The sequence below is a fragment of the Cydia amplana genome, chromosome 15, assembly GCF_948474715.1.
Source record: "Cydia amplana chromosome 15, ilCydAmpl1.1, whole genome shotgun sequence".
In the NCBI taxonomy this organism is placed as follows: Eukaryota; Metazoa; Arthropoda; class Insecta; order Lepidoptera; family Tortricidae; genus Cydia; species Cydia amplana.
This window is the reverse complement of record NC_086083.1, coordinates 15,697,213-15,712,424: the sequence shown is the minus strand read 5'-3', so window position 1 is coordinate 15,712,424 and position 15,212 is coordinate 15,697,213. Positions and strand designations below refer to the sequence as shown.

The 15,212-nt window shown below is 37.3% G+C and overlaps 2 protein-coding genes across 2 annotated transcripts in view; one reads left to right on the top strand and one right to left on the bottom strand.

Annotated features, from left to right (window-relative positions):
* The window catches only part of LOC134654661 (zinc finger BED domain-containing protein 4-like), a 1,082,235-nt gene that overhangs the window by 916,017 nt on the left and 151,006 nt on the right, over nucleotides 1–15,212 (bottom strand). The window lies entirely within an intron of this gene.
* Nucleotides 5,267–15,212, top strand: part of LOC134654464 (multidrug resistance protein homolog 49-like) — a 47,067-nt gene continuing 37,121 nt past the window's right edge. The window contains exon 1 of the mRNA XM_063509906.1: nucleotides 5,267–5,424. The gene's annotated coding sequence lies outside the window, so the exon portion shown is untranslated. The remainder of the gene's footprint in view (nucleotides 5,425–15,212) is intronic.

Below are 15,212 nucleotides of genomic sequence, written 5' to 3'. Positions count from 1 at the left end.
ATTGGTCCGTTCAAAGACACGGACCAATCACGGCACGGGATTGACTCGAAGATGGAGTAAAACTACCGTATGAGTGGCAGAGGGGGTAGCGTTACTATGCTCAGTCTAGAGGATTTCTTGTCTGTGGTAACTGGCCACCCTAAACTAAAAATGAATTCTATTCACCTATGAACAGAATTAATTTTAGTATAAGGTGGCTAGTTATTGAAGGCTGACCAGTTAATGAAACGTTATACTAAAATGAATTCTGTTTATAGGTGAATAGAATTCATTTTTAGTTTAGGGTGGCCAGTTATTGGCCGGTGGCCAGTTACTGGCGAATTACCCTAATTAGGACTTAATTTGAAAATCCGCTGTCTATGCATGCTGAGGGCCATTTTATTTAAAGTTGTCCCCTACACTTTTTTTCAAAATTGCGATTTTTTATGTTATTTCTACTCAGAATCATGAGCTCTTTTGATCCTAATAGGAGAAAAAAAGTGTCCTAAGATTTCCATACATTTTTCGATCTTTCCATTCCGAAACCGCCATACAAAGTCTATGAAAAAAAAATGGTAACGGAATGGGAAAAAAACCTTGGGACACTTTTTCTCCTATTAGGATAGAAAGAGCTCGTGATTCTGAGTAGAAATAACATAAATTCACAAATTAAAAAAAAAAGTGTAGGGGACAACTTTAAATAAAATGGCCTTGTTGTGTGCGTGACCTCAACTCTGATACGTATAGGTATAGCCCACACTGTTAACTGACAGTTCAAAACCTTATTACAACAGATATAACATAAGGTCCATGGACAGTTAAGAGTGTTGCTGTTTACATATGTCTATATGTAGTCAAAATCAGTTTAGAATTTATTCTTATTTTTGGCATAAATCAAAATACATTTTCATTCCATTTAACGTTTAGAGAATAACTAGTTTACGAAGAAATACTGAATGTAAAATCGTTGGAACCTTATAAAACCTCAAGTACCTATGGCTATATAATGAAGACCGCTTAATAACTCACATTTGATACGATTTCCCGCATAATACACCATGATACGCTGGTCCATGCAACATGCATAAATTTTTCACATTTAACACATTCAGTGCCGAAAACCCGACTATCGGGTATTATATGATTTCGTTCCCAGGCCGGACGACCCGATAGTCGGGATCGTGGAAAATTTCGTCATATAAAGCTGTAGTACCACGATCCCGACTATCGGGTCGTCCGGCAACCATAAAATCATAAAATACCCGATAGTCGGGTTTTCGGCACTGAATGTGTTAATACGCTTTCCCGTTTAAGAAGCGTTTTTGACGTGGTCCTTTCAGAATCTTCTTAAAAGTACCGTTCGTGTGAGTCTTAACTGTTCTTAAGTCATTTCCTTACACTTCAATATATTTAGGTATCTACTTGTTATTATTGTGAATCGCTTGTGTTTTTCGTCGATTCAAATTTAGCAATTATTTATAAGAGAGTTATTTTTATATTGCAAAACATGTTTTTGCCAGCACCGGGTTTTTTACTATGTATTTATAGAACTTAGCTTATTCCGTCATACGGGTGTTTCCCATATACTTTGTGGTCATAGAACTGGTAAAACTATAATAACTTTATAACAAGTATCGAAATAATATCTTTTTTATATAGCAAAAAAATACAATTCAAGGTCCGGAATTTGGTGACCCCTGTGAAGGTGAAGGCCCAAAAATATGTGACACGCTCTTATACGCTACAAATAAAATGAAGACAAAGAGATATTTTGCGGCCATAGATGTGTAACATATTATTGCGGGTGACTGTACTTGAATATATTTGCTTGTGTGATAATGTTTTTTTGTAATACAGCGACATCTGTCGATGAAGGTTGAGACAGTAACTAGAATTTTTTTCCCAGGATGATATGCTAAACCGTTTTAATACGGTATTGTTTATATGTATTGGCTATTATTTATTATTATTATTTATTATTATTTTTTATTTATTTTGTTTATGTTTATTATTAAAAATTCGGGTCCTACCCTTGTTTCGGTTGTAAATTTTTTATTCATTCTGTATACATATATGTATATAATGATATGTATTAATTATCAATTTTCAATTTAAAAAGACATTTAATGTTCTAGTAAATTCTGTTGTTGATATATTATTTTAAGATTTTTAAATTCCAATTTAGAATGTGTTTCTTTTAGCACTCATTAAACTCAAGTAAAGCTAAGGTTTTGAACTAAACACCAATCTTGCTAGATTGTGAATATATGAGTTTTGAAATTCAATATTTTTAGTGCAATAATGTCTAGTTCACTATATAATATTGCATAAGTAAATGTAAGTTAAGATTTATTTAGTTTTAGAATAAAAGGGTGAAAACAATCTATTTTTAAACGAATTATCTTATTGTTTAATTCAGTTTAGAATAATATGTGACTACAAAAGGTCCTAAAAATATTCTGACATAAATTATCATGTCATAAAATATTTTGTGCTCAGATATTATTGTAAAAAATATAGCTAAATGAAAATGTAAATTGGCATTATGAATATTATTATTTTATTTAATATTTGGAATATTGATTCACACTGTAAGGCACTGTCAAGATTGTATACAAATACGGCCATTAGTGTTGCTGACATAACTAAATTTATTCAATAAAAAAAATACAACGGGTTGCACTCCGGGAGTGTCGGCAGAAGTGAAAACTCAATGACATTGTAACAGTTTTTCGATTAGGTCACGTGTCCGTCTTACGGTCACGTGACCTGTCGCGAGTTTAACATTTTTTCCCCACCTCAAAAAGTGCGCAGCGCCGCTAAAGAAGTTTTCACTTCAAACATCCTTTACAACGCATTCACACTCACAGCGAGCTGCAAAAGTGCATGGTCACTTTATGAATGTTATTGATTCATAATGTATCCATGCTGTACATACATTACACCCTGTGTACTTGTGTCGGTATAGTCAACTATTAGCTTAGCATCCCTGAATGCACATTTTGTATATGACACTGTAAGATTGTGAACCCATTGGTTTACAATCTAACGTAGGTTAGCTTAGTTTATAATCTCCCTACCGTCAGCTTATAATTTAACTAGCGAGATTATGATTATAAACTGACGAGTGTTTACAATTTTACGGTGACGTCCACACTATGCATTTTCATCCACAACTTGGGTCTTCGGCTTTTAATTGGAAAAGCGCACTAGTGTGGACGTACCTTAATATCCTGGGAGTGCGTTACAGTGGATCCAGTGTTCTTTTTTATGAATTAATTTATAAATTACTTAGACCAGTTCCATGTGTTGAACTGAGATACTAAGGAAGGTAATAAAGTCGTTATTTGAAAACCTTATTGCAAAAAAATTTCGAAAAATAACCCAGTAAACGTGCTCACATGAAGTCAAAAATTGTTTTTGATATCATAATTGAAGAAATGGCGCCACATTGCGTTATAATTATGTTTGTGGTGATTGAATGGGGTTGACAACTGTCAAAGGTTTGCATAGATGGCGCCATCATACTTACCTAGTTTTGTTTTATGAGATGGCTTAAAAGGGCTGGCATCCAGGCCACAGAACAAGTTAGAATGGCGATGCGAGCAGGGTACGTATCGCCGCCGGTTTTGAGCAAACGCTCGCATGCTACTCGCCCGCGCTGACCGAAAAACGAAGCAAACATGCCTTTTGCGCCACAATAACCTTCAGATTAAGAAGCCAGACATCAAATATGTCTAAAGGAGGCGTATCCATTCACCACGCACACAAGTTTTTACTACCGTTGCGCGAGTGTTAGTAAATGTGGAGAGGAACGAGCGGCGACACCGGTTCCGATACTAACTGCGCGCGATACCCATTCTAACCTCTTTAATATGTTCTGTGATCCAGGCCATAATATTAATGTTCCAAAAACAACAAGTAGCGTCTGTGCGGAAACAGAAGAGTCGTGGAATGTAGGGGAGCCCATACATTCTACGACTCTTCTCTTTCCGCACAGATCCTATTTGACACAATGCTAGGGATTGACAGGGCAAGTTAAAGCTACCTATATGCTGGCGCCATCTGGAAAATACTTCGACCGGCCAGCCCCTTTTGCAATGTCAAACGTCATCTTTTGACAAGTAGAATTTCCTATCTGATAATATACAGCGCCATTTACATGAGCTGTCAAATTCGAATATACATAGATAGCCGGCTTTAATAAATAATAAATAAATAAATAATTTCTTTATTCAGACAATATACAGTCCACATTTGTTACTCGGCTACTTATAAACTAGGTTAATTGTACTTACTACACTAGAAATATACAGGTAATTATTTTTACTTGTTTTTTTAACCCTTTACCGCATACGAAGCCATTTATGGCGGATATAATATTCAACTCTATTGACAGCTATTAAAGTTCCAAATTAATGAATTAGTTTTACTTGCAGTACGGGGTTAATTTAAATAATAAACATCCCCAGAATAGGGGTTTATTAGTGCAAAAGACTGTCTGGCCTATCCGCTAACATATTTAGAATGCTTTAGTGTCTCAGTTTGCACACAATTTTACCATTAAATATTTGATGTCAATTTGTGGATAGCGTAGGAAGCTCTTGTACATATTCCTCTCTGTGACACGCTTCGTTTTGTATCGTTACAGTGTTGGTATCCACTTGAATAAAATGATTTATTTGATTATTTTGTTTCTCTTTCCCTCTCTTTACAATGGGTAGTCGAGTGGCCGAAGTCGGATTGGGTAATCCAAACTTTGGATAGTATTAATTTATAGTTAGTCAAACCAATATCTCAGTAAATAAGAACAAAACAAACTATACTCATCCTTTTCTTTCGGGTGCTAGTACTAGTGTAAGACAAAGATAATATGATTCTATCTGTCTATGTTTGAAATGAGACAGTCCTTTGACAAACTATATGACCCATTTCGTGCCCTGTCACAGTAACAATCAATATGAAAGTCGCTAGAGCCCTCATAATTATTGTCACTGTGACAAGGTACGAAATGGGTCATAAATTAAAACATTCGACTGTAAATAATACTATGACTTTTTATGTTATTTACCTAGGTTTTTGAAAAGAAAACCTTTTTTGTAGCGATTATGTTATGTTGTTATTTAGCTAGGTTTTTGAAAAGAATAGCTACCTTTTTATAGCGACTAGATCAGAAAATATTCACTATAGGTACCAAAAATGGTTTTTCAAACCTTTTCTTCAGCCACGGAACCTTCACAATGCACAATAACTGCATAGTGCAGTATACGGCCGCCGACCGTGCCAAAATTCCCGCAGTTGGTTGCCAACATCTGTCCGAGGTTGTCGCGGCTGTCCCCGCGTTTTAGCGGGCCGTTCGAAAACACGTCCCTATGACGGAGGTGAACGATTGTGTACCTACGTGCTATAAGTGTTATCGGGATAATAATTTCTATAGAATATTAGGTAAGTAGGTAAAATAAGTATAAAACAAAGTCGCTTTCTGCTGTCTGTCCATCCCTATATGTATGCTTAGATCTTTAAAACTACGCAACGGATTTTGATGTAGTTTTTTTTAAATAGATAGAGTGATTCAAGAGATTGTTAACCCGTGCAAAGCCGGGCGGGTCGCTAGTACTTTATAATTAATGTATTTTAGAGCCCATCAATTTTTTTTTGCACTTGCATTCCTAGAAAGGAAAACGAATACAGAACGCGTTATAAAAAGGGAAACAGATAACGAGATAACCCAAGGTGTTGCCGTTAAAGAGCGATCTCTTCCAGATAACCTATGGGTAACCCTCTATCACTTAACTAAGGTTTTATAACAGAGCGTGCTTTGGGACTAAATCTAGAGGTACGTAGTTAAATTTTTAATTTTTACTTAAGTACTGAGAATTGCACAAACTAATAAACGACATCGTAGTCGGCTATGATTACAATAGTTAAACAATGATTTATGTACCTACCTATTGGCTGCGTATCAAATTGTTAAATTATCAATAGACGTATATCATATCGTGTGTATTTTATTTTGATCGTAACTACTCGTATTTAAGTGTTTATTTACTGTAGGTATCTATATAAAATTATATTCGACTAGGTAGATATATAAATATACTAACATGGTCGTTGCAAATAAAGATATCTATCACTAAATATGTCTAAAATATTAGTCTTATAATTATAATTATGGTGTGTTTATATAAGTAATAAGTTCCTATTATAATTTTAATCAAACTAATAATCAAACAAGAAAAATATACTTAAACAAGGTACAAAATTATAAACTATATAATTAAAAAAGTCCTAATTGGGATAGAAAATTGTCAAACCGTTGTTGTAAAATGCTTTTATTGTGTATAACAAAAGTGTTTTCTTTTTATTACGAGTATTATGTATATAACGGTTTTTCATTCGAAAGATCCTGATTATGATTAGCCCTTTTTGTCCATATTGTATGGTCCAAAAGTACCTACGTGGGTCAAACAGATTACTGTGTTATCGTCTTTCCTGTAGACATACACAAGAGTTAAGGGCTATAAAGGTTAATTTTCTTATTTAACCCTTATCCACGTGAAAAGGTCCTCCTTTTATTTAGAGAACTATGATAAAATCATTACTTACATGCCCACAGGAGAGAAAACTAGTGTGTTCGCGCGAACTGTACATATTTCTCTCCTGTGGTAATGATTTTATCATAGTTCTCTAAATAAAAGGAGGACCTTTTCACGTGGATAAGGGTTAAATAAGAAAATTAACCTTTATAGCCCTTAACTCTTGTGTATGTCTACAGGAAAGACGATAACACAGTAATCTGTTTGACCCACGTAGCAGTGGCGGCGCGTCCATAAAAGCCGATTTCCCACTGGCTTGCCTGTTTTTGGACGTTTGAGCAGAGTTGTAAAGGAAATATGTAAGCCAAATTGGGCCCGGCTTGGCTATGGATATGTTTGACGCGCCGCCACTGCTACGTAGAGACGTTTTTCGGGTAAGTAAGAAAAAAGATTTCTTTTCTACGTGTGCATCGCCCTTAACCAGCTGTTAATAAGTACCAAGCCGTAAATACATCAGTTAATTCATTCACCCTTCCCTGACGTCACTACTTTGATGACGACCGCCGAGTTGGCCCGGTGCCAACATTCCTCCCTATAGGTTTTCCCAGTTTTGGCAGCGAAGGGGTTAGCGACATAGAGTCAGACCAAGGCAAGTCTGCAACGGTTTTGATAGCACACGCAGTGCAAGTGTTATTTTAAACGTCAAACTTCTATGAAATTATGACGAATAAATAACACTTTCACTGCGTGTGCTATGACAATCGTTGCAGACTTGTCTTGGTCTAACTTTAGCGACATAAAAAACAAAAATGTAGCGTTCTACTAGACTAGGGCGATCCGATATTACCTACCTAAAGGCTTCGTCACACAGGCGCGTTTTCCGTACGGCGCGTGAGCGGGGCGTGAGCGTTTTATATGTAAAAGCGGCGCGCCCCGCTCACGCGCCGCCCGGAAAATGCGCCTGTGTGACGAAGCCCTAAGAGTCCTGGGACCCGCCGTCGTCGGAATGCCACTCCCATCAAAGTTACGCTTTCATTTAAAAACATGCTTAAATTATATGAAACTTGGCATGAAAATATACGTACCTAATACCTAACATATAGTTGTCGTACTAGCTTTCCTTTCTAAAAATTTATATAAACTTCTATTCGATACAAAGAAAATATTGTATGTAAATTACAATTTATAGCAATGAAAAGTAAACTAGTACCAGACTGTATATTAAAGAAATATATAACAAGACATCCAAATAGTAACAACTATATTAGATACATACATATATAAATATACAAGGAAGAGACAAGTAATGATTTTACTATGATAATAAATAATTATACTTTTCCTGTTATTTCAGAATGTAGTTTTAAAATGAGAGCGTAACTCCAATTGTATGGGAGCGGCTAACCCAACTTGTCAAAATGTAAAACATACAACATTCCGGAATGTTGTATGTTTTTGAAACAGTCTTAATACATTGAATTATTTTACGGTTTAGACTCACTTGTTTTAAGTCACTCGCGCGACATGTTTCGGAGAGCCTAGGTCTCCTTTATCAACCACTAACACAGCACTAGTATGTGTCACAACAGTTTAAATTCGAGTCTTAATACACAGACGTAGGATCGTGAAAAAATCTTAGTTGGATTAGGTTCAATTTTTTTTCGTAGCCCAGGAAGCCGTAGCCGCTTCTACGTCGTAGGCCTTGCTCGTAGCATACAAAGCGTTTAGAAGGAATCGCGTAGACTTTCACAACTATGACTTGGCTACGAAGCTTATATGTATAGATGGTAGGATCCTAATAGATGTGGTATACGCGTGCGTTCAAAACATAGGCAATGCGACACTATGATTAGTCGAATTTATTTGTTGCCCACCATAATCCAAATCCATACAAATTTATGGTGAGGAATAAAAAAAATGTGAGACTGTGACAAGGACAAACAATAATAGCGCTTTCGCTGCTACTCCTGCTGAAAGATACATAAGACTATCCCGTTCGGTCATTTTATGCTTATATGGCATACAGTAGTTATGTCAGATCGATTGTAAATGTCATTGTTATTTTGTTTTTATAACTTCCAGCTAAATTTTGCCGTCAGTAATATAAGTTATGTCAAATTGGTGAAATAAAGGATGACTGGTGTTAGAACGGCCCGGGCCCGGGCCGAGGCAACCGACACTTCATTTTCTATGACAGGTGATCACGTCATGCTTTCTATAGAAAACGAAGTGTCGAATGCCTCGGCCCGGACCCGGGCCGTTCCAACGCGAGTCACCCTTAAATGTTTATAGTTTGTCAAAGGACTTTCTCATTTCAAACATAGACAGAGAATCATACTATCTTTGTCTTACACTATAGTTCGTTTTTTTTAGCATTAGAAATAAGGTAAACAATCTTGATGTGTCTTTTAATTGAAAAACACGTTTTAAAAATAAGTTACGGTAAATATGTAACAATTATGAATCTAATACGATCTTTTATAGTCTTCTGCTTTCATAAGTAATAGTTATTGATTTTTAAAAAGTGTTTTTCAATTAAAAGACATGTCAAAATCGCTTACCGTCTTTCAAGTTTCTAATGCTAAAAAAATGAACTATAGTACTTGCACCCAAAAGAAAAATGAGTATAGTTTTCCTGGTTTTTACTGACTATACCTATACCTATACTTAACCAATAGGTATTAAGGTATTAAATATATAGGCGTGTAACTAACAGCCGATTTCCCTCTATCGACGCATGATGGCGACGTCTCGTCGCTCCTCGAGATTTACGACGTATAATTAAGTGTCGAGACACTCGGGCTAAACTAGGTGGCGCATAATAGGTCCTTATTGCGATTCTGTTTAGGACCTAGAATATTAATTTAAAAATTCGTGCAGGTATATTATACTGTTAAATCGTACCTATGCTAAAAAAAAAGTGACGTACTCAGAAAGTCCAGACGTCCTCAGAAAGTGACGTCCTCAGAAAGTGTCGTACTCAGAATGTGACGATCTCAGAAAGTGACAAAGTCAGAAAGTGGCGAACTCAGAATGTGACGTCCTAAGAAAGTGACAAACTCCGCCTGAACCAAACTGAATTGCTAAAGGACGGAGCTACGTAAGTCACATAACTCCGTCCCTTTTTGTCAATCGAATAAGAATGTTTACCTAAAATTACATATTTTGAAAATAAAGTCTCTTTACTTCTGGGACACCCCAGTAGATCGAAAAAAAAACCGAAAACAAATAGGTACAAATATGGCCCAAACTAAAAGACTATACCTAAAGCTTATCTCTTAAATTAAATTAAGTAACTGGAAGAGTCAATAAAGCTCGTTCAAATAGACATCCATGATTGCAAAGCGCCTCGTTGTCAAAACAAATGAACAGTTGGTAATTAAATAAGAAAACATTTCAATGAAAAAAATATTCACGTGCAAAATCATAAGATAAATTGTGACGTCCCACGGGTAAAGGTACCTTATGGCCGTTGGCGCTTACGCTATTATTAACACCGCTCCGCCGCCGCGCGCTATTATTATTGCGACGCTATGCGACGTAAGCGCCAAGTGCCATAAGGTACCTTTTGCCGTGGAACGTCACATATCATGAGACATTCTTATAAGTATACAATTCGACATATTGCACAATAAGATTAATAAGGCTTGTGTTGTGATTACTAGACGACAATACATAGTGTAGGTAACTTAAAATCGGCCGATTCCCGGTAGCTATGAAATAATTACCTAATTTATAATTTTAGAAAAAGGCCACTTCTGGAAAATACAATATAAATTAACGATTCTGATACACCGTTACCATCCACCATCCATTTTTCTTATTTGACTCTCAATTTATTTAAGTAGGTACTCAAGTACTGAAATAAATAATAATGTATCCCTCCTAAGATAAGAGTGCTAGGTTAAAAATTTGCTTTAAATTCCCTTAACTTTGTCATGTTGTGATGCATGCGCAATATGCGCATACGCATCACGGCAAGTAATAGCGGCATAAGTCGCATACTACATAGTAACGCCATCTTTCCGCAACTAGCAGTAGACTAGTGGTCAGCGGGTTGACAACTGGTAAAGTAGTGACACCGAAAACTTAAATCTTGAAATTGAGGGTGTCGCGTAAAAACGCGGACGACCGGAGAGAAAAAAGAAAGAAAAGACGAAGGAGATTATACGCCGTCGATAAGACGGCGATTAATAAAAATTACGTAGTTTTACGGACATGATACGCCATAATAGTATCGATTGGAGTTTGTTGTGATATTTGTGCGTGTGAGTGCCAGAAATAGTCACGGGGTAAGCTTTATTGATGTCACTCTGTGATCATAGAAGTATTTTAAATATAGAAGTGTTATTCTCACTCACTGTGCGACACTTTGTTCACAGCATACGGGAACGCCCTTCCTAACGGGGTCATTTATGGAAATTGAACAAAAACTCCCGGAATGACATTGCAGTAGAATACGATCCTTAATTTCGCTACAGTTGTCACGAGTTAGTTTGGACTTGAGGCTCGAGCACACGGCTGCGGAGCGAGTGGCCCGGGTTCGCTTCCAGCGAAGGCGAAGTCTTTTTGCTTCTTTTTAATTATTAGTTTTTGTTTACATTTAGTGTTTTACTTTTATCTTCGTTTATATTGTTTCTTTTTATTATTTAAAACTTCGTGTAGTTTTTAGTCATTAACGAAAATCCCTTGGCGGTCTTAGCAATATCGAACGGTGTGTTTATTTTATTTAATTCACTTATTATTTAAGGTTTTAGTTGTATAGGATTAATATAGTATAAAGTTAATTGTCACCAATTGTTTTTCTATCATCGAATCCAAGAACCCGAATCATTACATTGGCGCCCGAACAGGGACCTGATGGGGCCCTTTCCAAGGTCAAAGTGCGGCAATACCATGCTGTTGGTCATTACGTGTTGGTTCAGCAAATTTTGTTTTTTATTCCCTTTAAGAAATGGAAAGGCATCAGCGATCTCGCAGATTTTAGAAGAAAAGATATTCTTAGTGTACGGAGTGCCTAATGTGATTATTTGTGACAATGGGAAGCAGTTCGTGTCGAACGAATTCAAAGACCTTGTGGCCGGCTATGGAGCAAAACTTTGGTATACACCGTATTACCATCCACAAGCAAATCCAACGGAGCGGGTAAATAAAGTGGTTGGAGTGGCGATCGCCTCCTATGTTGAAGATAATCACAGAGAATGGGATAGGTATATATCTCACATTGCTCACGCAGTGAACACTTCAGTACACGAAGTGACAGAGAGAACTCCGGCCTATCTTTTTTTTGGTCGAGAGACGGCAATACAAGGGTCGAAAGCGTATAACTTTGAGCCTAATGATCACATAGCTATTAACCAAGACCGGTTTCAGAAAAATCTTGACCTACGTAACAAAATTTATGAAGATGTTCGCGAGAACATGAGGAAATCTTATGAAGCCAACGCCAAGCGTTACAACCTCCGGCGACGGACGTGTGACTATAAAGAAGGCGATCTCGTGTTGAAACGTACCAAACATTTGTCATGTGCGGACAAAAGTTTTATGGGCAAGTTAGCACCTAAATTTGAAAAAGCTGTCATTGCGAATAAGGTTTCTACCGATGTCTATAGACTTCAAGGTCTTAAAGGGAAAGATTTGGGAACCTGGCACGCTAGCGATCTAAAACGCATTGGGTGAATCCAGTCGGATTCTTCAGAGGTGAGGGGATATGTGATGCATGCGCAATATGCGCATACGCATCACGGCAAGTAATAGCGGCATAAGTCGCATACTACATAGTAACGCCATCTTTCCGCAACTAGCAGTAGACTAGTGGTCAGCGGGTTGACAACTGGTAAAGTAGTGACACCGAAAACTTAAATCTTGAAATTGAGGGTGTCGCGTAAAAACGCGGACGACCGGAGAGAAAAAAGAAAGAAAAGACGAAGGAGATTATACGCCGTCGATAAGACGGCGATTAATAAAAATTACGTAGTTTTACGGACATGATACGCCATAATAGTATCGATTGGAGTTTGTTGTGATATTTGTGCGTGTGAGTGCCAGAAATAGTCACGGGGTAAGCTTTATTGATGTCACTCTGTGATCATAGAAGTATTTTAAATATAGAAGTGTTATTCTCACTCACTGTGCGACACTTTGTTCACAGCATACGGGAACGCCCTTCCTAACGGGGTCATTTATGGAAATTGAACAAAAACTCCCGGAATGACATTGAAGTAGAATACGATCCTTAATTTCGCTACAGTTGTCACGAGTTAGTTTGGACTTGAGGCTCGAGCACACGGCTGCGGAGCGAGTGGCCCGGGTTCGCTTCCAGCGAAGGCGAAGTCTTTTTGCTTCTTTTTAATTATTAGTTTTTGTTTACATTTAGTGTTTTACTTTTATCTTCGTTTATATTGTTTCTTTTTATTATTTAAAACTTCGTGTAGTTTTTAGTCATTAACGAAAATCCCTTGGCGGTCTTAGCAATATCGAACGGTGTGTTTATTTTATTTAATTCACTTATTATTTAAGGTTTTAGTTGTATAGGATTAATATAGTATAAAGTTAATTGTCACCAATTGTTTTTCTATCATCGAATCCAAGAACCCGAATCATTACAATGTCTACAGGAAAGTCGCGAAAGAGTTAAACATACATAAAATGAGTCCGACCCAAAAATACCGTACCTATACGAAGCTTACTCCTCCCACTTCCACCCTTGTTACGCAACCCACGTGACTTGCCGAACGTGAACGGACGTTACATAACAATGCACCTGACACACAACATATCAATGGACACTTCCTACTACACCCCGGCTTAACGAAACTGTACTCCAATGTGAAGTAATAAGATCGAACGCGACCGCAACTGAGATTTAAAGAAATACATAGTCTAAAACCCAAAAGCGTTTGATAACAATCTCGTTTGGAGTTGTATAATAAACTCTGTTACACCGTTTTAAGACTCAAATTGCAATGTGAATGGATATAAAATGTGATGTTTATATTGTCGGGTCGGGTTATAACGTAAGGTTGATTGTCGAATGTTTAATTACAAGAATAGACGTCTGGCACTTGGTCTTGGCTAATGACAATGTCCGATTATAGCTCGCGATTCAGTCTGGGCCCTTGATCTAGATCTGGTGATGTCTGGATTCATTAATAGGTAACTATTTGATTAACTATAAGAGCCGATACAGACGGACTGCAACTCGACTGCAATTTGTATGGGAACTGCACGCCAACTGCACGCCATCTTGATAATTCTTCCCCTTTTCTTCCCAGAAACGTGATAACGTGACAGACAAACGGACCAACTTTAAACTTTTTTTTTTTTTTTTAAGTAAAAAGATGTCAAACAGATCCCAGTTACACCATCCGCACTTGACAGACTGATCAACGCATCTGGCGCGCCGCGCCGGTTTACCATGAAACTTTCCATACAAATAACATTTAGGGTCGGTTGCACCAAACTGTTCGTATCGTTAATGAGTTCGCTAAATTTTTATGTATGGAAAGTTTCATAGTAAAGCGGCGGGGCGCGCCGGCTGACGTTGACCAGTCTGTCAAATGTGGTTGGTGCAACTGGCTCTTAGCGAACTCTTTTTTAACGATACAAAACAGTTTGGTGCAACCGACTCTTAATCTTTAATCTTTTGGTTGCAGAAATTTCTGTGTGATTTTTTTCTTGGTTCTGGACCAAAATGTAGCTGCCCCCTCTGAAGGATTAATGGAATTTATGGAATCTAATTCAGGTACGAAGCCTCCGCCGTCTGTCTGTACCTACGTCTATCTGGGTTCTGTTAGTAGGTATAAATAGTTATTTACTTTCTGCTATTATACTTATAAAATAGGCCGTGCAGGTTGCGTTCGCAACAGGATGAAACAAACATGCCGTGGCCAAATCTTAGAACTGATCATTTCATGATGTGGCAATCATTTCATCGCTTGGCCAAATCATAAAAAAATCAAATTTTATCTAACCTAATCATATCATGAAGTGATCAATTTTAAAATGGCATTTCATGAATATCAAGTTCTATGACCTGGTTATAACGACACATGGATTTAAAGTGCACAAGTGAAGAGCTGTTAGTGCACCAAGAAATAATTAACATTTTACACGAACACCATAAAGTAGGTTCGTTAATTATGATTATTAATCACACGAGTTACGAAACCCATACTGCCCATGACATCCATAACGATCAACTAGCACCCTTCTCCCTGCTTTTTGCTTTTAAAAATGGCCAATACAATACAGGTAATACAAGTTTGTACTTTACCAACAACTTTGTGAACTTGTAAAGAGCGATAATCGAACTTTATAAACCGGATATCGACTTGATATTAAACTGGATAGATGTCATGTCTCCAGTGCCTAAGGCTGGGATCGAACGCGCGTCTTCTGTAGCCGCAGCAGACGCCTTAACCATTAGGCCACCCGAGTCACGGCGGAATCACTCGAAATTCCTCTAGAATATGTAATACTAATAGCGATCCACCCCGGCTTCGCACGGGTACACCTTAACAAATTATAGACGTAAACCTTCCTTAAGAATCACTTTATCGATAGCTGAAAACCGCATGAAAATCCGTTCAGTAGTTTTTGAGTTTATCGCGAACATACAAACAGATAGACGCGGTGGAGGACTTTGTTTTATAAGATGTTGTGATACAGCGCTCTTTCGATTTGATATCCCTTAAG